We start from the raw sequence: 26219 nt of genomic DNA on the forward strand, positions 1-26219 counted from the left end.
TCTCATTACACAGATTAACTATTAAGTGCTGATATGTGTAAAAGAATTAAAAAAAGCGCTTATAAAGGGATAATATATTTGATTAAACCAGGAATCGTCTCGCTATAACAGAATAAAAATATTTCGTTATTTCAAAGAAAATTATTTTTATTTAATAACTGTTGGAGTAGATGAAAAATTACGTATAAATATGTTTGTAAAATGATATGAGTATAAATTACAACAAAAAAGGGTAAATTAACTATTAGGAAAGAAATGAAACTTGTAGTGGTTTAATAAATAAAAATAAATTAATTATAAAAAAATACTACAAGTAATTACCCATAATTAATTCAAAATTAAAACATTTGCTAATTAAGGGTATAGAGAAATCATTTTCATATTTTTCGATATAAAACTACATATTAGGATTATTTATTTATCTATGGTATAGAAAGTATTAGTAGCAAGTCAAAAGTATACAAAAAAATGTAAACAGATATAAAACGTTATACGACAAATAATTATCAAACAAGTGATATAATAAATTTGTTGGTTTATCAAAAACTATGTCTCAGAAACTCTTCCGTTGAATGAAATAAACATATTGAATAAAGCCTATAATGGTACTTTTAAATGTTTGGTACTGTAGCAGTCTTAACTTATTAGGAAATTTATTATAGAGGATAATATTAAAACTTTCTAATGCAAAAGCATGTCTGCATCTGTTAACTAAAAAGTTAACCTATACCGTGGCATTTTTAGGTTATTAGATCCGCGAGTAGAAATTCGAAATGATGAAGCAATTGAATTGAATATAAAGAAATGAAATAAACTTAAAAAGTTTAAAGTTGTGCCTTTTTTTTAAGGCAATAATAAAGATTGCAAAGTTTTATTACAATATTAAATGTTGGCGCCCAACAGTGTGATTTTTAAAAAAAGGCCTCGAACTACTTCTGCTGCGTCAAGATTTGATTAAGACTATCTGATGCAACTCTATCGCATTACTTGAGAAGATTTGGTAAGATTTTTAAGAAATATATGGCGCTATTTTAGAATTTACCTAGAAGAACAAGATTATAAATAAAAATTAACCAGCTTTTACTGCATTGAGTGCGTTCGGACTATAATGAAAACGTGGCTCCATTTTAATGAAATAGCTCCTTATTTTATTAATAACGTTTTCGAAACATTATGAAGGTATCTACACTTTACTTTTCTTAAATAATAAGATGCCATTTATTATTAGGATATAAAAAAATAAGTTTCTAGCTAGAAAATGGATGAATTACATGTTTTTAAGAAGACGTCTTTAAAACGACCGTTATGCTAATTATATTTGCGCATGCTTAAACATTGTTGGCTATATCTTCAAATTAAACAAAATATTTATTAATTACATTTATATAAAAAAAACACTTTTTTTCTTTGCACAAGATTAAATATTGGGTAATAGTATATATAAAAGAATTATATGATGAGGGGATATTGCAATTATTTAGACCAAATGACCATTTCCTGGCTAAAAGTGTTTCCTTATTTTAAAGAAAATAATTTTTATTCAATTCCTGGGTAAGAGTAGATAAAAAATTATTACGCACATGCTTGTAAAATTATGTGTGTATATAGAATAACTAATAAAATATGAATAATTAAAATATACTTGTAAAAGTTTAATAAATAAAAAATTTCAAATTATAAAAAAGTACTGTATGTAAGTACTTAATAATTAATTAAAAAGTTTAACATTTGCTAGGCGCGGGCAACTATATGAAGTCGCATTTTAAACTTACCCAATAATTTAAATATAAAAATCACAAAACCGGCACAAAATCCATACTGTAAAAAATAAAAGTATAGACAAGAAAACTGAAAAAATAACTGTGCAAATCGTATAACGAACAAACCGATGTGCGAGTGTCCGCGTTCTCTAGAAACGGCGTCGCCAAGTTCTTTTCCTAACTCACTGTGTGTGCGCAGAGGAAAGCCGGTTGGCATCACCGGCGATGGCAACCGGGTCGACCCGAAACCATTAACATAAATTATTTGGAGGAGACAGTTAATATTGGGTCATAAACCGGGGGACCCTATTTTCTAACTTGAACCCCCGTCGGAGCCCGAGCTTTTCAAATTAAAGCGTTCAGGGGCTTTGTCGATTTTTCAGAAATACCTTATTATGTTGGTGGTATTTGTCTGCTTTGGTGTTCCGTTGTTTGCCGGTGAGTTGATCTTAAAATATGTTTTTTTTATTAAATGTTAACTTTTTCATTAAGCTAAAGTTTTCGTCAAATGTGATTTATAGTTTTAAAAATAATAATTTCGTAAGTCAGCATCGATTATGTCTAGGTTTAATTTAAGTCGAACTCTAGTAAGTAAAGGAAGAGGTGAGAAAAATGCTGTCGTTCTTTTTTAATCTTGTAATGCAGACTTGATATTTCAAGTTAATATATCTATTTCGGCACCTCCACTTGCTCAGCCGGTATAGTTCCTTTCCAATTTATTGATTAATATTTAATTTTTAATTCAAATTAACCACTAAAAATATTATGGTGTTATGGGATTTACCTAGAAGAATATGATCCTAAATTTTTTATAGGTTTTTATTTTTGTATATTCTCTTTTTCATTTTATTTATATAAAAATGTTTTAAATGTGTTTCCTTAATTTTTGTGCACTATTTATTTATTTTTCTTTGGGTACTTACTATTAGATACTTTTTTTAGATAAATTAGTCTACTTTATAGGCTACAACAGCCCTCAACTACGTTGAGAAGCTGAAATTATGCCTTTTATTCCGCATTTTGTTTGTCACGTTTCGTTACAATGATGTTTTTTTTTCAGCTTTGTAAACATATCTGTATGTGGATTAATAAACGTTATTATTGTTATTATTATTAAATAAAAATTAACCAGTTTTTATTGCATTGAGTGCATTCAGACCACAATAAAAACGTGGCTCCATTTTAATAAAATTATTTCTTCTTATATTAATAACGTTTTCGTTACATTATAAGAGCAACTACAATTTACTGTTTTAAATGTTATAGTGTCATGTATTACTGGAATATAAGAAAATAATTTTCTAGATAGAAAATGGATAAATTAGCATGTTTTGAAGACGTATTTAAAACGACCGTTTAGCTTATTATATTTGCGCATGCTTAAACATTATTTATTGTATGTTCAAATTAGATAAAATTATTATAAATCTTAGTTTTATTACAGAGACACTTTTTCTCCTTACGCAGATTAAATATTATGTACTGGTATGTGTAAATGAATTAAAAAAACCCTTTTAAAGGGATAATACATTTGTTAAAACCAGGAATCGTCCTGCTATAGTAGAATAAAAATATTTTGTTATAAATATTTTAAAGAAAATTATTTTTATTTAATAACTCTGTTGGCGTAGATAAAAAATTACATATGAAAATGTTTGTAAAATGATACAAGTATCAACTACAACAAAAAAAAGTTGAATTAAATATTAGGAAACAAATGAAACTTGTAGTGGTTTAATAAATAGGTTTAATTTAAGTCGAACTCTAGTAAGTAAAGGAGGAGGTGAGAGAAATGCTGTCGTTCTTTTTTCATCTTGTAATACAGACTTGAAATTTCAAGTTAATATAAAACGAAATAGATATTTAAAAAATATCTATTTCGGCACCTCCACTTGCTCAGCCGGTACAGTTTCTTTCCAATTTATTGATTAATATTTAATTTAAATAAACCACTAAAAATATTATGAGAATTTCTGGAAAAGTTAATAGGGAAAGTTTTTTCTCCACAAATAAAATGCTAGTCATTCTTAACGCATTCACAATATACAAACAATTCTCGAATGGTATATTGCACGACATCTAGTGAATAATTAAAATTACACCAATTTGAAAAATCTCAGATTAGCAGATTTCTGACCTTTTCCATCATTCATTAGACTCAATTTTTATCAGAATTAAAAATATATTACAAATAGTTAAAAAAATTTTACGAAAAATTTTTTCTGACAGATTAGAAAAATACAAATTGTAAACACATAAAAAAATTGTAAACACATAACAATAAAACAACTAAAATTACAACAAATTGCAGATCTCAGATTAGCAGATGTTTACTCAGTACTGGGAGCGACTAAGAGATGTTGCGCGAATAGTCCGATGGTTTTCTCTCACTTGATCCCAGTACTGAGTAGAAAACTGCTCATTTAAGATTGCTCAATTTGTTGCAATTTTACTTGATGTCGCGCAATGGACTATTCGAGAATTATTTATTATTGTTTATATTTTGTGAAAGTGTTAAGTAATTTTCTGTAAGTTTTTTATAATTTTACAATTTTCATCTATATTTTATTTTAAAATCACATGTCACAATGTTCGTGAATATTTTTGAACTGTTTGTAATACATTTTAGAGTTTGATGCTGGCAAGAACACTTGCCGAATTTCATCATTCCTAAAATTAGGATAAACATTTTATTTGTGGAGAAAAGACTTGTCCTACTAACTTTTCTATGTTACATTCAGAATGGACTCCATGTCGAAATGGACCTTTTGGAATTAATTTTTAAGGATAAGTGTAGATGAGGAAAATATGATTCTGATAATAGACAAAAACATATTTTAGTAGATTACTATTAATAATACCTAAAATGATTTATTGCGGGTATCCGCCGCTACAGATAAGTTTTTATTTAAATAGTCTCTTATATTTTCAAACCTCTTAAATACAATTTTATCTTCCTATTTCTTAATTTTATGCTTTTCATATTAAGTTACGCTTCTTTGTTACTTGAATTATGTAACTAGCATTTTGGTATTGTTTTTCTTCCGCTTGCAAGAAGCTATGCTGCAAAAAAGCAGCAAAAATATATTTGTTTGCTGTTCAAATATATTTTTCCTATTTCATTCACTCCTGTTTTATATCACTTTGGCATAGGAGCCTAATCTTATTCCTATGGTGGCTGAGCTATAATACAACGAAGATTGATAAGTTAATAAGGAAGTCTTATTTCTGCAAAATAGAATGCCAATCTCTTAAGAGTAATGCATTACGATGAGATAACTCATGGTTATTGGACTCAACACAATCAAAAACATAAAACTCGAATGAATATCTATGTTTGCGAATGTTTGTAATCAGCGAACATAAGTGTTATCGTCAGGTTATACACCGTAGAGACGAAATAACACAACGTTTTGTATGTTAGTGTATTTTTTAAATTATTAAATCCGCTATGCACTTTCGGTTTAATAGATCATCTTCAGAGCTGCTTTGTCAAAGATTACACTGAAAAACAAACCACATAGGAAAGTAAAAAATTGGCTCAGTTGTAGTCTTTGACAAAAGCTCTGAAAATGGTCAGATCGAAAGCATTTAGCGGATTTAATAATTAAAAATTATACTGACATACAGAATGTTGTCTTATTTTCTAAGTGCTAAGTCCAATGAGTTACCTCTTTGAAATGCATACTCTTGAATGGCTAAAATTTAATTTTGTGGAGAAAAGACGTTCTTCTAAGAAAGGAAATGCTTTCTTAGAATTAAAATTATTAAATCTTTAAATCATATCACTTCACTCCAAACTCTTCAACTAAAATTAATTTTTTAATAAAAAAAAATATTGATGAGTTTTAAAAGTTATTGAAACTTCCGCATTTCTTTAAAAAAATCTTCTCCGTGTACAGTAAAATCAACATTTCTTTCCTAAACATTGTAATTATCATGACCCTAATATTAGAGCTCAAGTTTTTGTTAAATTTGAATAGTTTACATCTTAACTAAAGTTACCAGATTATCAACTCCTACACTTTCAGTTTTTAGTGTCAAATATTTTCTATCAAATAGTTTTCTGGTAGCGAAAGGTAGAAAGGATTTTTTCTTAAGACACTACGCAGCCATGTACCCCAAAATTTATATACATTATATTAAATTAATATTTTTATATATATTATTAAATTCATTTAAAATTAAGCGATGGTTTTTTTGCAAAAACAGTCGGACCCGTCGATTTTTATTTCAAGCGCTTTTTTGTACGTGAACAAACTTCACGTTATACACCCATATACAGGGTTGCTCAAAAGTAAATTTTGACCATCAACTTTGTTTCATTTTTGAAATCGTGTGGAATTCTACGTATGTATGAAACATGTCTTATATCTAAAGTCAACAGTTATCGAAAAAAACGTATTATGTAACAAATTAAAAAAAATTAAAACAAATGTTTAAAGTAACTGCCATTCACGGCTTGACAATATTCAAGGCGATCAATAAACTCTCGTTCCACATTTTCAATTATATCCCGAGTTACGGCGCGTAGTTCTCTGCGAATCCTCTCTTTCAAGTCGTCTTAGATATTTGGCCTATTAACAAATACCTTCTACTTGAGGTATCTCCACAAGAAAAAAATGCATTGGTGTTTGATCAGGTGATCTAGCAGGCCATTCGATAGGTTCTCTCCTTCGATTGGGCAAGATTTCTTACAGCAATGTATGCAATGGCAGCATAGTGCAGAGAAGCACCAGCTTGCTGGAAAATTAATTCCTTGTCAGAATAGTCTGGATTCAATGGATTTAGAAATAAAGCTAGTAATGCTGTAACTAATTCAAGTTGGTGAAAATCGACATACACTTGTACCATTAAAGTCAGTTCAAAGAAAAACGGACCTATTACTCTTCCATGCACTATTTTACACCACACATTTAATTTTTGAGTGTACTGGGTGTTCACCTTCATCATCCAATGCGGATTTTCTGCTGCCCAATATCGACAATTTTGTTTGTTTACACAACAATTCAAACAGAACGTGGCTTATCCGATAAAATATTATTTGTGTCTGAATTATTATTTAGATTAGACATGTTTTGCAAGCATTCACAAAAAATTCATTTCACGTATCAAAATCGCCATTAAATAACTCTTCCACTGGAATAACTTTACATGGATGATATTCGTGCTTTTTAACTATTCGGTGAACTTCAGATTTTACCGTGTGTAAATTAGCCCTAATCTACGACAGAGGAGTGCATGAAATATGTTTACAAAAAAAGGAATACGTTAAGTTGCTCATTTTCATCTTGAACAGGACGACCAGATTTCGGCAGATCTCTAACATGACCAAATTCTCTAAGTTTAGCCTCTTTTCTACTCACCACCTTTTGACATATCGGAGGACGATCAGGATGCATTTCATAGAAAAATTGAGCAGCTTCTATTTAAGTACGTGTTCTATCACCAAACCCAACCATGCACAGAATTTCTATTTTTTCTCTTTCCGTTGTGAAAACTTCACCATTATAAAAACCGCAATTTTGCTAGTACACTTGACAATATTTGTTTACTCAAAAATTGAAAAAAAAAAACAAATAAATTAAGTTTCTATAAAAATACACCGTCACTAGACAATATTTAAAACACACGAATAAATGCAATATTATTCGTATATTTTTAATAATGTTATTCATGTGTTAATTATAATACTATGTTTATAAAAATTCTCAAAGATAAGGTGCGACCGTCAATAATAATGTTCGGCCGTGTTTTTTTTCGATAACTGTTGATTTTAGGTATAGGACATGATGCACGAAATATGCGTAGAATTAGACGCAAAATTCAAAAATAGAATAAAAAAAGGTGCTTTCATTTGAAAAAATAAAGTTACTGGTCGAAATTTATTTAAACAACCCTGTATATACAAATTTTACGTACAAAAATTTGCAACTTGAAATATAAATTAACGCGACGGTTCCAAGCATTTTTGCAAAAAACCCATCGCATGATTTTAAATGAATTAAGACATAACTTTTAGGATGCATAATATATCATTTATATCACAAAACAATTTTCAAAAAGTCTTTAAAAATTTTATTAAAGCCTTTTGTCAAGATAGGATCATACAGTATTTTAATAAAAGTTTCTTTATTTCCATCTTTTTTAAAGGTGTTTACATTAATAAGCATAAGTTTACAGATTAACTTTAAACTTATGCCTTTTAATTAGCTTATCAATATTCCTATCGCCATAACCATTGACACTAGTAATTGTTTTAATTGTTTCTTTTTCTTTACTAAATATTACTACTTAGAGAAAACGAGACCAAACGACGTACCAAGAAATGCGTGCCAGCCACTTTACGTTGAAAAAAATGGTTAGAGTCACTAGCTATATATCCAAGAGTATTTCTCTTTTCTGTAATTATCAAATTCTAACCGATTATTATTTTTGATAGTAGTATCTAAGAATGGACGTTGATTATTTGTTTCTTGTTCGAAAGTAAATTTAATAGATGAAAACGTTAAGTTGTCCTACAAAATTATCAATTTTGCTTTTATCCTTAACGGAAAACACATCATCAGTTTATCTTAATAAAACTCGTGGAAAGTATTGAAACGTATTTATTGTATTTAACTTAAAACGGTTCATAAAGAGTTCTGCTAGAAAGGGAGAGAAGCAATTAATTACCCATGGTTGTCTTCTTAAATTCTTTATGATGAAATATATTGAAAAATATATAGTAATGTGCAAAATTTTGTTAATTTAATTATTTCTTGAACAATATTGAAATTATTCCTTTTTAAAAATTCAATCAGATATTCCAAATTTTTTGATACAGGAATGCTTGGGAATAAAGGACATAAGTATATCGAAAGAAAACACTAAACTATTATGGAACTTGGGGTAACTTTTAAAGTAAATCTCATTTTGCCAGAAAGGTTGAAGTTAAAATGGTTAAATTTAGAGATAAAACATTTATATAGAAAACGTAGCATTTTAAAGTTAGAAGCATACTCACTTTCTAAAAATTTCACTATAAGCCAAAAAGACTTAAAATATCATGCCTGGAATGATTTTTTTAGTGGTTATATTGAAAATATTTCCCATATCAATCTTCTGGTCATCTGATTTTGATTCATCACTGATGGATGATCGAAGACGGTTGATAATTTTTTTTTAAATCTCTTGTTTTTCCTTCTTAGTGTCATGCATAATGATGGTATTTATACCTTATCTCTCTGATGTTTTAATCATTGATATTTTTTATGGCTTTTATTATAATTAAGGTTATATGAGTAATAAGTTATTCGAGTGGTTTTCGTCAACTTGGGGTTTTTCTAAAATGTTTCATATTTCTTTTAATATACATGAAGGTGCAATTGACAATTAATACACGTATTCCTGTTTTAATGGTCATTTTAAGAGTTTTTTTTTGGTCATTTTCGCAATCTAACTTCCCTTTGAATTAATGAAAATTATACGCTATTTGTTTTAACCCATGCGGCTTTCTTTTAATGGTATTTCTTTTAATAATCTTTTTATGGTCTTTTGGTTTTAGCAATAAGCAAACAGGCTAAATATCAGACTATCAATATCAATATTTTGCTCTGGTGTAATTTAGCAATCAGTCTCGTAGTAACCAGTTTTGGTCTATACCTCACTGATTCCTTTACTAAATTGGTAGACCTTTCCTAACTACTTCATGGAGAAAACGACACTTATGAGCATTTTTTAGAATTGTCGCTCTTATCTAACATGTTGATTATTATTATTCTTTATGTTTTTGTATAACTTACATCAGATTAGCTTGTTCAAGTGACTTGGCATGTAATTTTGCTACTTGACTAGTGTATCCTCGAATTACTTGATTTTTGACCTTTCAGAAAAATTAATTTAATTTTATGGTTTTTGTTAAAAGTAGGCTTCCTCAAAGTATTTAATGTTTTCCTTAATCAAGTCAGCTATTTACCTTTATATGCTGCTTCTTCTTTTATAGCTTTCTTCATTGCTCGGTTATTATTTTAACATTTTGTAGGTTGGTAGAATGTTAAGGAAACAAAAGCCATAAATTTATTAGTGAAAAAAACTAAGATAAATTTATCCAATATATGTTTAAAATTTTAATTTTAGTTTTTTAAGAAAAATAATCAAAACAATCAACGTTACCAAAAAAATAAGTCAATTTTTTAATGAATGTTTAAACTACCATCACCCTGTATTTCACGTTTACTTTCAATAATTGTATTTTTTCTTTGTAAAAGTTCAAAGTAAGATAAATGTTGCGTGTCTGGGTACCAAAATATTGTATATATTTTACCAATTTTATATTCTTTTCATTCAAGGTTAGAGCGGCTTTTAATTTTTACGCAATTCAATATTTGCGAAATGTTGTCTTTAGTAACTTCGAGATGCTTAAACTGAATTGAATTACTTCCAACTATCATATTTTCTCCGTATTTGAAGAATTTTTATGATGCTGTTATAAAGAAAATAATATAACTTAGTTATCTCGGATAAAAAATTATTTCTTAAAGTTACTTTTCATTTCATAAAGAAATTAAGATTGGATACTTTTACTAGCCTGGCAGTATGAAATTTTAATAATTTAATGGTTATAGAGCATTTAAGAAACAAGTTATTTATATATTTACCGTAAATTAAAACCTTTGTAATATAAGATTTTATGTAATTTTTTGCTTTTTTACGTTCTCATGAAGTTAAAGGAAAAACCTAAATCGATTTAAGACTTTTATTACATTATATACGTAAAGCCCTTTCGACCAAACTCATGAACCTCATAGTTTTTCATATAGTATGAAACACAAGTCGCTCGAAAAAATATTGGAAAAACTATTTATTTAACAGTGTTTGAAGTGATAACTTTTTCTAGTTATCTATTTCAAACTATTAGTAAATAGATATAAAATAAATCTGGTTTGTGATCTATAAAAACTTTTTATAAAACAAAAATACAATAAACTCATTATTATATTTTTGAATGTGCTCTTATTTCTTTGATTCATCCAGCAGTATCACATTATGTCATACCCTTATCCTTAAATTCAAGTAGGTAGTGTAGCTAATAAATACATCATTTATCCTTGTTAGATGGAATTAATATATTGTATTAGAAAGAAGACGGCATGCCTTTAATTAATTATTCTACACAGTGTTAAGCAAATGGTAATCAAAAATGAACAAGGTGAATTGAAGATAATTTTTATAAACAAATTGGTAAAAAGGAATTTAAAATATTATTCTGGGTTAAAATAGTTACAAATTAACAAGTGTTTTTTAATGAATATTTTGCTTAGTAATAAAAAAATTAAAAGTAGCTTTAAAAAGATATTTTTTCTTTTATCTCTATGAAAATAGGGCATATTTTTTGCCAGAAAAATATTTAGTTCTTTAATTTGTTTAGTTTTCTTAGTTTTCTATTTACTTGTTCGTATGAAATCTTATTTTATTCATACAACTGTTAATAAATTGTTGATTTCTTTGATTTTTTTAGCTAGTAAATACTCGCTTAAATTTTGCCAAACAATTTCTATAAAAAACTTTCTTTAATTTAAATTGTTTTTATAAAAATAACAATATTTACTTTTTTTTTGAAACGCCTTATAAAGAATTAAATAAATTTATATTTTTATTTTCCCAAATAGTCATAAAAAGTAACAAAAAGATTTTTTATTTTAAAAATAAAGTATAAAAAAAATTAATTATATTTAAACAACTTTGCTATATTAAGACATAAAATGCTTAATAATTATAATAGCATTAAAAAAATATTATTACTAAGCGATGATGACAAAACTAAAAATTAATTTATATTGAACTCTTAGTAAGCCTAAGTTACTAAAACGAAAAAATCATGGAACTAAATTAATTTAGTAAAATATACTTAAAATACAAAATATAATTTTTATATAAAAACGGAAATTGTAAAATCGGAAAATTATTGGATAAATCTCAATTTAATCTTAATTAAAGATTCTCATACTCTAATAATAAAGTACGTAGTGTCCACTTTATATAGGAAGTCCCATAACTTATCCACAATAGAGCACTAGCAGGTGATGCTAAGTATCAAGTTTATTTTATCGTCAAATGTGGCGCCATATATCAGTTGTTAAAAGGTTACAGTGTGTTGAAAGTGAAACTTAATTTTTGAAATATTATGATAATTTTAAAACTGGTAAAGGTAATAACATGGAAATTAGTCTGCTAAGTTTCTTGATGGTGAGAAAGCCGAGTTTGGTTTTCCAAAGCATTTTTTATTACCAATTGCCGAAAAACAATATGTTGACGTTATTATTAATAAAAACAATTACATATCGAAAATGCGTCGGCTTGATAAATTTTCTGAACGCGACTTAAGTGATAAAAAAACCTAAAGAAAGCACGTCTGAAACGTTCAAAAGCATCTATGCGAATAGATAAATCCACTATTTTAAAAGTAATTTGTATAGAAAAATTATTTCTTTAGCAATTTACGCAGTTTAAAATTTATGGCCAGAAAATTTTCGAACTAGAGTAGAGTTTTGCCAAAATGCAAGAACTAAAAAGAATAAAAAATGTATCTGGACACATTAAAAAATACTTCAAGAAATATATGATTTTTCGCTAAAGTAACAATTATTAGAGGCATTTTAAACTAAAAAAGTACTAATTATTACGCTCTTGAAAATTCATATTCACAAAAGTAAGGACAATTTCAACATACATTTTCTGTTTATATTATTAATTTATATATAATTCTTAATTCTATAATTAGAGCGGTATAATTATTAAGGTCTCAATCAGTTTCTTTGTGAATTCGAAAAAACTCAACGGATAGATTATTGTTTGCAGTTTTTAGAAATAAAATGTACTTAACCTATTGGAACACATACCTGCAAGGATTTGATAAATTATGATAATACCTTTTTCTACCTTTTTTATGGGTTTTTCGCGAAAATAGTGGATTCCGGAAAAAAGAGACAGGTATTTTACTAGGCGTAAATAATAATTATTTTTCAAATAATGAAAGTCAAATACCTCGCAAGGACTTAAAATACTGACTTTGGAGAAGCGTAGGTTTCTTAGGCAGAACTCTTTTTTATTATAATACATGGTAAAAAAACTTTGGACTTTGTTTAATTTCCAGTTTGTCGCAAGCGCTCTCTTGGAACTAAATTAAAATTAATATTAATTTTGGATTTTTGACCTTCGAGTTTGTTATTGTATTAATTTTCATATCGATATTTTCAACCATTTTAAAATGACCATATCATTTTGAAAATTAGGTTTCAACACCCTGTAACTTTTTAACAATCAATATTTGCATACACATTCATAGAATAAAACCTAATTTGATCCCTAGTATTATCTGTTGTTTTATAGTGGATAAAGTTTATATTTTCCAGCTTCCTGTTTCACCTTTTCGATTTTTTCTTTGGTTTTATACTTAATTAGGACTCCTGGATCTTCAACAGCTTTTAAGTCTGTAACTCCAACCTCTAAATTTGAAAGATTGAGTTTTTTAGTGACGACTTCCCTTGTTTCACTACTTTCTTGTTTAATGACAATAGCTTCCCCTCGATTTTTGACAACATTTGCGTATGTGTTAGTCGGCGTGCTTTGGGACTGAATTTTATCACATGATGAGCTCCTATTAATGCTTATGGCATATTTTCCTCTTTTATTTTCAATATAGATTGTTTAAGGGTATCGAATTCGTTTTTCATGTCTTTACAAAATATAATAGAGAGAATACATCTATTGCAAAACCATTTAAGACCAATAACATTTTAAGTCGTTATACTCGATAATAGCTAAAATTATACACTTTAGATGAGAAAGACCATCGCATACTCCATCGCACTTTATAGGAGCAATACGTCCTATTTATTGTGAACAAATTATACAGTTACTATCCATTGCTAAATACAAATTTTTCACAGAACTGTTACATAAGTACAAGCCAACGGATTCTGCATACCAAAAAATCTCGCAGTATTTATATACGGCATCATTGCTGTGAAACACAAGTATTTCAACAACACTTTGTTGCTAGCGCACTCTTAGAACTACGTGCAAACTAATATGAATCTCGAATTTTTTACCTTTGAAAACTTTATTTTGTTTGTTTTCATATTAACACCTTTAACCATTTTAAAATTATCATAATATTTCGAAACTGAGGCTTTAACACCCTGCAGCTCTTTAACAACCAACATTTGTCTTCAAATTTATGGGATAGACTCTAATTTGATCCCTAATATCACCTATTGCTTTCTAGTGGATAAGCTATGGGGCATTCTGTATAGGATGATTTATTAGGGTTACAAGTCAAGTACTTAGGAAAAATAGGAAAAACCAATTATGTTCTTTTCCTTATCACATCGTCGTCTTGAAGTTGTCATGAAGTTCGGCAACCTTTATATGGCTAACATTGTCTTGGATACAGCAGCTATCTAAAAATCTCAGTCGAAGTGCACCCGCACCCCATCTTCTATAATATAATAAAATTATAATTTTTTTTATCTTCTGTCCTGAATCTTTTCTTCAATTATCAGCGTCAATAGTTCGCATTTTTGGCCTCTCATAACATGACCTATGTATTTTGTTTCTCTCTCATTAATAATGTCGATCATTCTCTTAGCTATCGGATCAAGAGTCCTACCTTTACAACTATAGATATTGTAATACACTAGAAGAAGATATAGCAGCTGACCATGCGCATTCTGAGCTTTAAACTCAAATCAAGATTGGTGAAGAACTGCTTTATTCTAGAAAGTATGTGCCGTTTCTGGTCGCAGTAATGTTATATGCTTATATGTATTAGCATATTACTTAGGACAGTTATAATATATCTTACATTGTTCATTCACTCATTTACTAATGGCACTTAAAAGCCAAAAAAAGAGCTTTATTAGAACTTAGAAAATAAAAAAAGCTAATTATTAAAGAAATATTGCCAATAATAAAGCTACTTAGAAATTCCGAGCTTATAATTAGAAGTCAAAATAAAATATTTCCTTTAACAGTAATGGCGTTAATTAAATATTTAGTGGTGCTTTACCGAATTCAATAAAAGTTACTACTCTTTCATTCTTTCTTAATCCTTTCACAATTATTCAGTCATTCAACATTCGCACGACCAATAATACACTCCTACCCATAAGTGCGGGGGTTTCATCATAAGTTGCTCCTATACGCAGCTGTCACGTCAAGCACTGATCGATATGCCTGCCCTTAGAGGGATTAGATTTTATCCCGCCTTTTTATTAATGGCTCTTGTAGCATGTTGTTGTCTCAGTATCAGGCCATTGATTCTTATCATATTTTATAATTTTGCACTAGCAAAAGCTGTATGATTTTTTTTTAAGTATTGTCTTATGGATTTGGTTATTCTAGTCAAAGTTTACTGAATAAAATACTATTTTATTCAGTAAACTTTGTTCTAGTGTTCCTCTCATGCAATAATCTTACGATTTAACAAAGATGGCATATAGGCATTGGTTGGAGGAAGGTTATTATTCTGTTATTCTTACAAATTTATTTTATAAGCTATTTATCTAATATATGTTACAAATTTCGCTATATTTAATAACAAAGACTGCTGATTTATTATTTTTTTGTAAGTCTGCTCAATATGGGTGTTTATATTTGAGTTCTCTAAGAAGACTATATTCCTAAAAGTAAATTAGTTTACAATGTAAATGTGTGGTGGATCTCAACAACAAAAGTTAAATAATCTTTATTAATCATATACTACCATATATTATTTCGTTACGCATAATAAAATAAATATATAATAATGAAAATGCGATGTAGCATATGATGGTCTTTCTCATATAAGTGTTTTTCTTATATAAGTGTATAAACTTAGCTGTCAACGAGTATAACGCTGTAAAATTGTTTTTAGTCTCAAATGGTTTGAAAGTGGTCGTACACCATCTATTCAGTTTTGTAAAGACATAAAAAACGAATTTGACACCCCTAAAAAATCTTATTAAGTGAAATTAAGAAAGAGAAAAATGCAATAAGCATTAATGGAAGCTCATAATCTGATATAATTCAATCCCGAAAAATGTCTTCTAATATATAGGATATATTCGAAAAAATTCAAAATTAAAAAAAAATCGATAGTTTTCTGTGATAAACTGACGAGACAATATATAAACTGTAATAAATATCGCATGTTTTAAATTAAAATGTTGTGTTACTATTCTAGTACAAAGTAACAGTTTTTTTTGTACAAGTGACATTTTACCAATAATTTAAGCAATTATGGTTTTTACGAATGAAGAAAAGCAATATGTGATTAAAATTTATTATATATATAACAGGGACTGATAAAAGTACATTTACAAATTGTGGCATTTTTAGTTGAAATAATAAACGCAACGAGTAAAAATAATCCTAGACCATTTTCGAAAATTGTTATATATGTGAAAAATTAGTAATTTAATTAAAAAGTTAAAAAATAAAATGTTTTAAAATAAGTTTTTCTCTTTAGTTTCTGAAGTCACAATTTTTAAATTTTTGAAATAATTTTTAATATTTTTCTGATTTTTCGAGTATTCTTATATTATTCAAGGCATTTGGAATAAAATCTTGTTTTGTTCCTCTTCTATAGCGTCATTTTTCACGTGTTTCAAGTATTCATATAATTAAAAATTATATGTTCTAAATAATTTTTCTTTTAATTTTAATGAAGTTTTCAAATTATATTTTTTTTTGTAATTTTCTCGATTTTTCGAAAAGTCTTATAATATACCAGATATTTGAAATAAAGTATAATTTTATTCTTAGACCTTAGGGTCAATTATCCACATTTTCCAAGTGTCTTAAATTTTTAATTTTTAATTTTAATGTTCTAAAATAATTATTAGTTTTTAATTTTTAGTTACACAATTTTTTAAAGTTTTAACATTTTCCAGATTTTTTGAATATTTTCACGACATTCGAAGCATTTGGATTAAATCTTATTTTATTCCAGGACTTTGGGTTAATTATCACGTCTTTCAACTATTTCAAATAATTCTTGTTTTAATTTTAGTGTTTTAGGATAAGTTTTTGTTCTCAGTTTTTAATTTCAGAATTGTTGAAATTGTTAAAATAATTTTTAAAAGTTCTTAGATTTTTTTGATATTTTTATGTTATTCCAGAACTTTGGAATTATTCTCTACGTCTTCTGGGTATTTCAAATCGTTTTTCTTTTAATTTAAGTATTTTAAAATTTGTTTTGGTATTCAATTTTTTATTTCAGATTTTTTTAAATAATTTTTAACAGCTTCCAGAGCTTTTGAGTATCCGTATATTATTTCAGGCATTTGTAATCAAATTTTGTCTTATTCCAAGAATGTTGAAGTAGTTTTTCCATGTCTTACAGGTATTTGCAATATATGTATAATATTGCAATATATTGTTCTTATTATAGTTTTAGGTTTTTATTTAATTTAACGCTATTGCGTTTTTAAGATTTTTTTTGGGAAATTGGTATGTTTTTGGATTTTTATTGTAGTTTCCAAATTAATGGAGCAATTTTTTCAGAAAAGTGAATTAATTTTCTATATTATTTCAGACATTTTAAGGAAATTTTTACGCTTTCCAGGGATTTCAATAATTTATTTAAAATTTTCCAGGAACTTTGCGCGTCATTTTCTGTCTTTCAGGCATTTAACACAATTTTGTAAAATAAAATGGAAAATGACTTCAAATAATAAGGGTGTAACTCCGAAGTAATGTGTCTGCTATTGACAAAAATACTAGCAATAGTATTTCTGATAATATCTAAGGCGTAATATTTATTGACAGCTTAAATATTGTCTTGTCAGGTTAAGCAGAGCCTACTGCGAGAAATTCAATATTTTAAAAAAATTGAGGTCATTAAAAATAAAAAATATTACTTGTGATAAATCATTAAATCGGAAATTTTGCAAAGATTTTAAAAACACAAAAACCGAGTATAGCGCCTATAAAAAAAACAAAGTTGAAAATGGTTGGCAAACGACGAAACGTCGTAATAAAAAATCTAAAAACACCGTCATAGTGGCAAAGCAAATGTGCAAATTATTTTAAAAACGGATAAGAAAAAAACACAAAAAAGTTGCATCGATTTTTCAAAATTTGGTATTTTTTTAAATATCTTCGGAACCATTGGGAATTTTTAATTTTGTTAAATTGCATATTGTTAGGCTCAAAAATTTCAACTTAAATTGCTTGCTTGCTTAAATTCACCATCTTGATATCTATTACAGATTTCGAGATTTTATTGCTGAGGGTCGAATTTGAAACACCTCCTATAAACAAGTGTTAATAAAAGTCGAGGGGAAGCTATTGTCATTAAACCAAAAAATAAACAAGGAAATAATAAAACAATAGAACTTGTCACTAAGAAACTCGATCCGTCAAATCTAGAGGTAATAATTACAGCTTTAAAAGCTGTAGAAAACGAAGAAGTCCTAATTAAGTGTAAAACCAAAGAAGAAATAAAAAAGATACAAAGATACAGAAGCTATTAAAATATTGGTAAAAAACTATCAGATAAATACACCTAGACGATTTAGATTTAGTAAATTCTCGTAAAGCTCATAATGCCTCTGTATGCCATGGAGATACAAATTCAAGAGTTCTTATCTACAAAAAAATTAGAACTATTTTATAATAGGGTGTGGCCCTAAAACATGGAGGCTCATTATAGACGCAGATCATTTGGTTAGATGGTCCGCATCCTGTAGAGTTTTCGATCATGTAAGAGTGTCTAGATGTGCAGATTTTGGGCATAAGGTGAACGCGTGTGCGGTTTGTTTGAAGTGCAGTTCTGGAATTTATTCCACTAGTGACTGTAGATCTAATATATTATTAAAATAAGTTAAATTTGTCGCTTGATATCTGCCATTCTGTTTTCGATATTGCGAAGTTTGCAGTTTTCTCGAGAGCCTTAAATATTGTAAAAAATAAAATTAATTTAGGTAGGGTAAGTTCGCCCATAATAGGCATCATCAAATTTACTGTAAAAGGAAACAGAAACAATAGTTTTCTACCTTGTGTATTAACTAATAAAATGAAAGAAAAAAGAAGCAGAGAACAATACTATATCATACAAGTTAAGAGTAAAAATTAAGTTAAAATTGGCGAAATCGGGCATACGTATTAAAAATATAAACAAACTTCTATTCAATTAGTAAAGTTTATATGAAAAATATTAGTAATACAGACAAATTATTTGTGGTTGTGGTATAGTTATGTCCCTACAAAATAGATTTAATCTAAAAAGTATTTGTATTTATCACTTTCCGTCTTGGGATGTAGATTTTTCTAAATGACATTTCAACAAATTCTTGACATTCAAACATTCTTAGAGTCGAACTTTCAAAATAGTAGAGGTGGAAAAATTGTGTTATGTAGTGAGTAATCATCAACTTTCTGGAGCATTCCATTTATACAAACGAACTAGATATAAAGGCATCCAACGGTATTATTTGCCCTATTGATTTTTTTACAAGATATGCATTAGGCATATCTTGCTTAAAAGTATTCATTTAAAATACCAAAGTTTGGCGTAAATACAATATTCATTATTTCTAGACATTTTCGCTAACTTTTTGCTTACACATTTACCGATTTAATTTTTTTTGGTACCGTTGAATAGAGAATTTTACGCTGCATACTATGATGTATCACACGATAGGGGTTCCCATTTGACATATTAAAGTGAGGTTAACTGGAGGTAAGGAGGTGATTGACAGAACTTCAGTAAATGCATAATTAAACGTCCCCCTGTATATCTAATTTGACGTGTTTTTTTTTTTTTTTTATGAAAGTTATTAAGGGTGGATCGTTTTGAAATGAAAGCACTGTACACAAATCGGCCTCTTCGAGTGCCCTTTTATTCAGATTAAGAATACAACCACATGATATTGGTTAATAGGGTTCGCTAATTTATCAATTTTTAAGGGTTTTTTTTTTAATTTTTAAAATTTTTAAATTGATAAATTGAGATTTTTAGAGATTTTTACTATGGTATTAATAGCTAAAAGGGACAAATATGTGGATAAAATTAAGCAGTGGCTTTTGCCTTTCTTAGATTTTAAATATTGACGCCTTAAAGTCACTTAAATAATTTTCCAGGAGTGATTACTAACGAGGGAAAATAATTTTAAAAAAGCCCATCGAGAGATCGAGTAAGCAGCGATAATAAAATATAAGAAAAGAAAATCAACTTCTTATATATTCTCCTAAAGATAGTAATGTGGGTCTCGTATACAAAATTATTTTACTAGATAAAATAGTTTAATCATTTATATTGCGTTTTTAAAATAGAAAATTACTGCAAAAACTATGTCAATATTGTTTATGAATTTAATTGGTAATCTTTTAATAATTATCGTGTAACTTTTTGGCACAGAGTCGATATATTGGAGATATTTGCTCTTTTTTCTCTAAGTTCTGAATAATGTTTGTTAGAAATATGGTATCGAACAATATACCCAGGTTATTAATATTTCATGAATAAGTTGAATAATTATTTTGTTTTGATACCTAACGAAAAAATTCCACAATTTTCATAACATTTGGTAGAACATTTTTTTTATTTAGGGGTTTTTTAAAAATCAATTTTTCTCGCTAGGTTTAAATAAAAACTGTAAAGGTTACTGTCTATGGATATAATTATTTACTTTAATCATTACATCTTTAATGTACAAACTATGATGATCCTAAATCTTTTTAAACCATTTCTTAATTAAGTAATTCTTGATAAGTAAGCGTAAGTTAACCATTGTTAAAGATATCAATTTTTTTCTGCACCATTGTTAAAGATATTTTAAAGGTTAAAAAATATTTATCTTTTATTCTCCACACACTCAGCACACTGGACAACTCAATTTTTGTTAATTTTTTACGTCCCTGTCCTCATATGTCCTAGTCGAACATATTTGTTTTTTATTTAATTACGTTGAGTTTTTTCTAATTTTTCCAGCTTGATGTCTTAATTTCATGGAAGTAGTTGAATCAATAATTTAACAGTTATTGATCAACTTATAGTGACTTATACATAAAGATATAATAATAAGTATTCAAAGTTGAACAGGAAGCATTCGTATTTATATAAGTAAAGAACAATAGTAAGAAATTAAAAACTCTTATCCCATTAGAGCTTGCTTTCCGTAAATAAGACATAAACCAAAATTAAAATTTTCAAAAAATTTAAATGACTATAGGCAATAACAAGTATAATTGGATATCTTGTAAAATTAAATGATAGGAAAATAATTCATTATTTCATGAACTTAAACAAGAAGTAACGAATACTGATGGATCACAAACAGATAATTTATTGAATATTGTAAATTTAATTTTAGCTTAAATTGCTTTGTTTATTGGATACATTGATTTATATTTGAATACATTGATGATACTTTGTTTACTAGATACCTTATTATTTTAAGTAGAAAATAAAGTATAAGCAGAACTATAAACTGGACACACTACACTTATTTACTTACACACCCTCTGGATAATTAAAACCTACTTAAGAAATATAACACTAAAAAGGTAAATTGATAAATTCATGCATGCAAATATTTGTATATTCTGAACTTTAAAGATATTTATCTGCAATGTTTCTTTAGAAAAAAAGATAGAATAGTCTTGATCAATTATTTCTGTAAATAGGGTTGATGATGTTCCTAAGATATTAGCAGATATTTCAGAACTTTCATAAAATTATAATTAATTTCTACGTGAATATTTGGTAAATAATCGATCAATCGATCAACAAATATAAATTTTATAGAACGTTTGTAAATGCTGTTTGCAGATAACATTTGTGAAACAATCAATACATAGAGAACTTATAATACTAGTTTAATTTTTGCAAAGTATATCAATAAGTAAACAAGAGGTAGTAAAATTTTAGGTGATTACGAATACTTACTGTCATATTATGTGCAAATATTTAAATCGATCATGTAGTTTGAAACAAATAGTTACTTTTGCAATATGTAGAGCAAATATTCCTTGAATATTTTGGAATAAATTATTTACAAGGAACTTGACACTAATTATTTTGAATATGTTTAACTTTTTAAATTCATTTTCTTTATTATCATGAATTATTAATTTATTTATGAAAACTGAATATTTAAATAATAACTCTTGACTAATAAATATTTTTTTAGATTTAATTCGGTAATTAAACGAAGTAGCCTCCCAAAAATGTATAACTGCAACATAGAATTGGCCTCAGATTTCTCATTTTCTCTCAGATATCCCAGGAATATCTTTCACGGTGATCCTGTCAGTCATCCTATTGGAAATATTTTGTATGAACTGAAAATGTAAGTATGTCTTAGGAATCGTTAAATATAATTTGTTAACCATTTTATCTAATACAATAAATAAATTTAGCATTTAAAAAAATTAGTAAATTATTCAACTAACGTGAATATAATATTTTTAACCTTCTTTTAATATTTTTTAGGTTGGGAACATAATACGAAAAGGACTAAAAATTCATTACTCCACTAAAGATAAACAAGTATAGGAAGCATAACCAAAGATGAAGTGTTAGTTAGTTCTACGCTCAATAGTCGAAAAAAATACGCAATTCTGGTTTTGAGCAAGAAATATTTCCCAAACCCGAAAAAAAAATTTTATACGACTTTTGAGCATTACAAAATAGACAAAACTAGTTTTGCGCAATTTAAAATGCACAGAACTAGTTTTGAATATTTCTAAATGACCAGCTATAATTCTGCTTTTTTTATTCAATTATCGCCAGCATCGGAATAAACTAGATATAAAGTTGGAGATTGTATATAAATTTATTTTATTTAAATTAAAAATATTGTAACAAATACAAAATCAAATAAATAATTATTCTTTGGTAAGTATTCAGTTAATTTAAAAATATTATTTATTTAAACAAGAGCTTGAATGATGACATTTAAAATTACAGAGGACATTTTTCTTTTGACAAGAGCATGATCAGCTAATACACTTTTTCATGCATATACATAAAATAAATCCTTGTTTAGACCCTGATATATTGGATGATGCTGTTCTAAGTGATATTTCTTTGTCGTTCTTGGCTCCAAAATTGTTGTTCTCTATAAAAATATTATTATTAGCCAACTGAAACTCGTTTCTACAAAAATGTTTTTGTAAAATTCCAGACTTTGTTGCTAATTTGTAAAACCCATTATCAATTGATTTAACAACTGCCACTACATTTCGTGGTGCTAATCTGCCACGATCCACGTCTGGTATGCGTATAAGGATATTGTCGCCAACTGAGGCTGGTTAAAATTTTTTATTTGATTGTGCGAGCATTAAATTGGCTTATACTTCCAAACCTCTTTTAGCGTTTTCACAATTCGTAATTATATCGCAGGAACGTTGACAAAGAAAACATTGAAACTCTAATTCCAATTCGTTGTTAACTTTTAAAATACTGCCTGCTGCATGAATTTTTCCTTTGCACTTTGAGCAATTTTCCACGATGGTGTTAGGCTTTTGACACACAGTACATAACGAAAGTTTATTTTCGTTTCTCGTCTTTTCAATGGCTATATTAACTTTAGAAGTTTCTTCTTCTTCTTTTTCTCTATCTTGAACAAAATCCTGCACTTCACTATCCGCCATATTTTTTAAATCGATAATAGAAAGTTGCACTTCGGTATCATCCATATTATCCTTATTGACTATAAAATCTTGCTTGCACTTTACTATTTGCCATATTTTCCCTATGAATCATAGAAACTTGCACGTCATCTTCAACTGTTTCGGTTTCATCTATAGATCCTATAGTATTTTGAAGTTTGTTGCTTTCATTTAACAGTTTTTCGAGATCGTCTTCAGTTTCCAAAGAAGGAACTAAATCTTGGAGCAAGTCAGTATCCTTTAAACTATTTCTTTGAGCGCAACCAAACATAGCCTCGTATGGAGATCGCTTAATTGCACTGTGGTAGCTTCTATTTTTTATTGACTGTACGAAACACAGTCCATCGGCCCAGTGTTTTGTATTTTCATCTGACATCCAACACATAAGAGCATATCGCACATCTCTGTTACACCGTTCCACAGAACCTTGACTCTGTGAGTGGCGCAGTTTTCCATGAACGATTTTCAAATGTGGCCACTGGCATTTTAAATTATCAATGACCTGATTGGAAAATTCACGGCCATTATCAGAATGAAGTATTGACGGAGCTCCAAATAAACAAAAAATTTCTATTAGGTTTCTGGCAGTTTCTACAGCAGTTTTACTTTTCATTGGGCGTAGAACACAAAACTTAGTCAAATGGTCTTGATAGTTCAAGATGAATTTGTAGTCTCCATCTGGGTCGATCTGCATATCAATAAAATCAACTTGGCACCGAGAATTCATTAGTTTACCTAAAATAGGCTTAACAACGATTCCCTTTCTAGGTGCCGTTTTTTTCAGTTGACATATTTCACACAGATTTGGGTCTATATTAATAGTTTCTCTAGTAATGTTTGCGTATTTTTTCTTTAACTCTTCTTCCAATGCTGAAACAAAGTGCATGCGTTATAAAAAAATTCTAGATTGAGGTCTAACGTGCCGGTACCGGTATCCGAATAAATCCCGGTAATAAGACGTTAAACCAATAACCTAATTATTAGTTTATTGGTTGCTAATAATTTTAACTAACCTTATAAGTTATTGTTAATTCTTGTCGTTATCCTACAATTTCCTGGCATTTGTTTGGATACCGGTAGCGGGAGGCATATTTACTAAATTAATTTAATATTGTACAACTCAAGTACCGCCTGGATGCACCATAGCGTGCCGTCCCATTGGCTAGACAAGCCGTTAAAAACAGCTACATATGTCAGGATTCTATTGGGTGATTTAGTTTATAAATTAGTTTGTGTTATTCCAGGTTGGTTTTGATTAGCAGTTAGTTTTTTTTGATTATTCGACACGCTAAATCAAAACAAACCATATCAAACCAACTTAAGGTAATCAAACTAACCTGAACTAACCCAAACTAATTTGTAAACTAAACCAGCCAATAGGATCCTGAAATATGTAGCTGTTTTTAACGGCTTGTCTAGACGGGGCGGTACTTGCATTGTAAAATATTAGCATTAGATTTAGTAAATAATTAGTGTTGTTCCGAGACATACCTTTATGCCGTTTATGACTCGTAGAAATATGTGCCTGGTCAACGATAGGAAACACTTCATCCGTGGAAACAAAATATAGTATGGCATCAGAATCTTCTTGGCGTTTTTTAATTAACTTTTCCACGCCATTTATACTTATTATATCAAAACGCTTTATTCTTCTGTACTGTTTAGCAGATAGGGGTTTTGATTGGGCTTTGCACAAATTTGCGTCCTTTACATCATTAGGTATAGCGAGGTATTGATCTTTCCCCATAAGATTATGTTTTTGAGTACCTGAAGCCTCCAATAACCGAACTAATTGTAACTGGAATTCAGCTCGCATTTTTATAGAGGTAAATGGTTAAATATCGTACTTGAAATAATTGTGATATTTATAATTTCACGAGCACAAACGAAATAAATTCAAAACAACAACATAAACATAACCCTACTTTTTAGCTGGGTTTGGGAGGCTGCAAAATAAGCAAAACAAGTGCTGATAACATAGAAATATACAGAATAAAAACTAAAATTGCGTATATTTTTCAGGCAATGCCCGAATTCGACTATTGAGTGTAACATATACAACACCTCCAATACCTTCTATGATGTATACAAAAAAAAACGACATAATATTCAAAAAGGGAAAACGACTTTAATAGGAATATTAAGATAGTTGCATCTTCAATATAATATAGCACTGTCTGATAAGGTAAGCATATTGATGAGATGCTATGAGTAAGTTTACTTTTTACTTTTGTAACGCCAAGTTCAGGCGTGCCATCGCGCATTGGATGACTATAGAAATTTAGACTCTTTTACCTCCAATGACAATATTGTTCAATATTTTTAAAATTTTTAGATATGATTATTAAACTAGGAATTAACAACTGAAAAGTAGCATTAGAAAATTATATTTATTGCCTATGTAGTAAGCTGTTTAAAAAAAGTAGCATTTTAAGATGATCAAGGAAGAAATAAAATGCAATATATTCAAAGTCAAAATATACTTTATTTGCTAAGTTTACAAACTTGTGCTTAAAGCTTCCTAATCCTAGAATTTATAATACAAGTATTTATTTGGTTATACAGGATACAGGACAAAAACAGAATACAGAATCGATTTTGATTGTACATAGAAGCATATTTTATATAAACAAAGAAAAACAAAAAAAGAAGAAAAGAAAAGGCAAGAACCAACATAAAACAAAAATAATAAAAAAATAATAATAAAATAAATCTGTTCAACAGATACATAATTAATTTTAAATAATAAAATGAGTCGTTAAAATACTCTTGAATGCTGTAGTAGGCTCTTGGTAAGATTAATTTCTTTAGTTCTTT

The 26219-nt window shown here is 28.2% G+C and overlaps 1 long non-coding RNA gene across 1 annotated transcript; it reads left to right on the forward strand.

Annotated features, from left to right (window-relative positions):
• The first annotated feature begins 2062 nt into the window (after positions 1-2062).
• On the forward strand, positions 2063-25588 carry LOC126736633 (uncharacterized). Its single transcript, XR_007660710.1, has 3 exons — positions 2063-2198; positions 21920-22078; positions 22222-25588. It is a non-coding gene; the product is annotated as an uncharacterized LOC126736633 (long non-coding RNA).
• Positions 25589-26219: the final 631 nt, after the last annotated feature.

This window comes from Anthonomus grandis, chromosome 5 (genome assembly GCF_022605725.1).
Source record: "Anthonomus grandis grandis chromosome 5, icAntGran1.3, whole genome shotgun sequence".
Classification (NCBI taxonomy): Eukaryota; Metazoa; Arthropoda; class Insecta; order Coleoptera; family Curculionidae; genus Anthonomus; species Anthonomus grandis.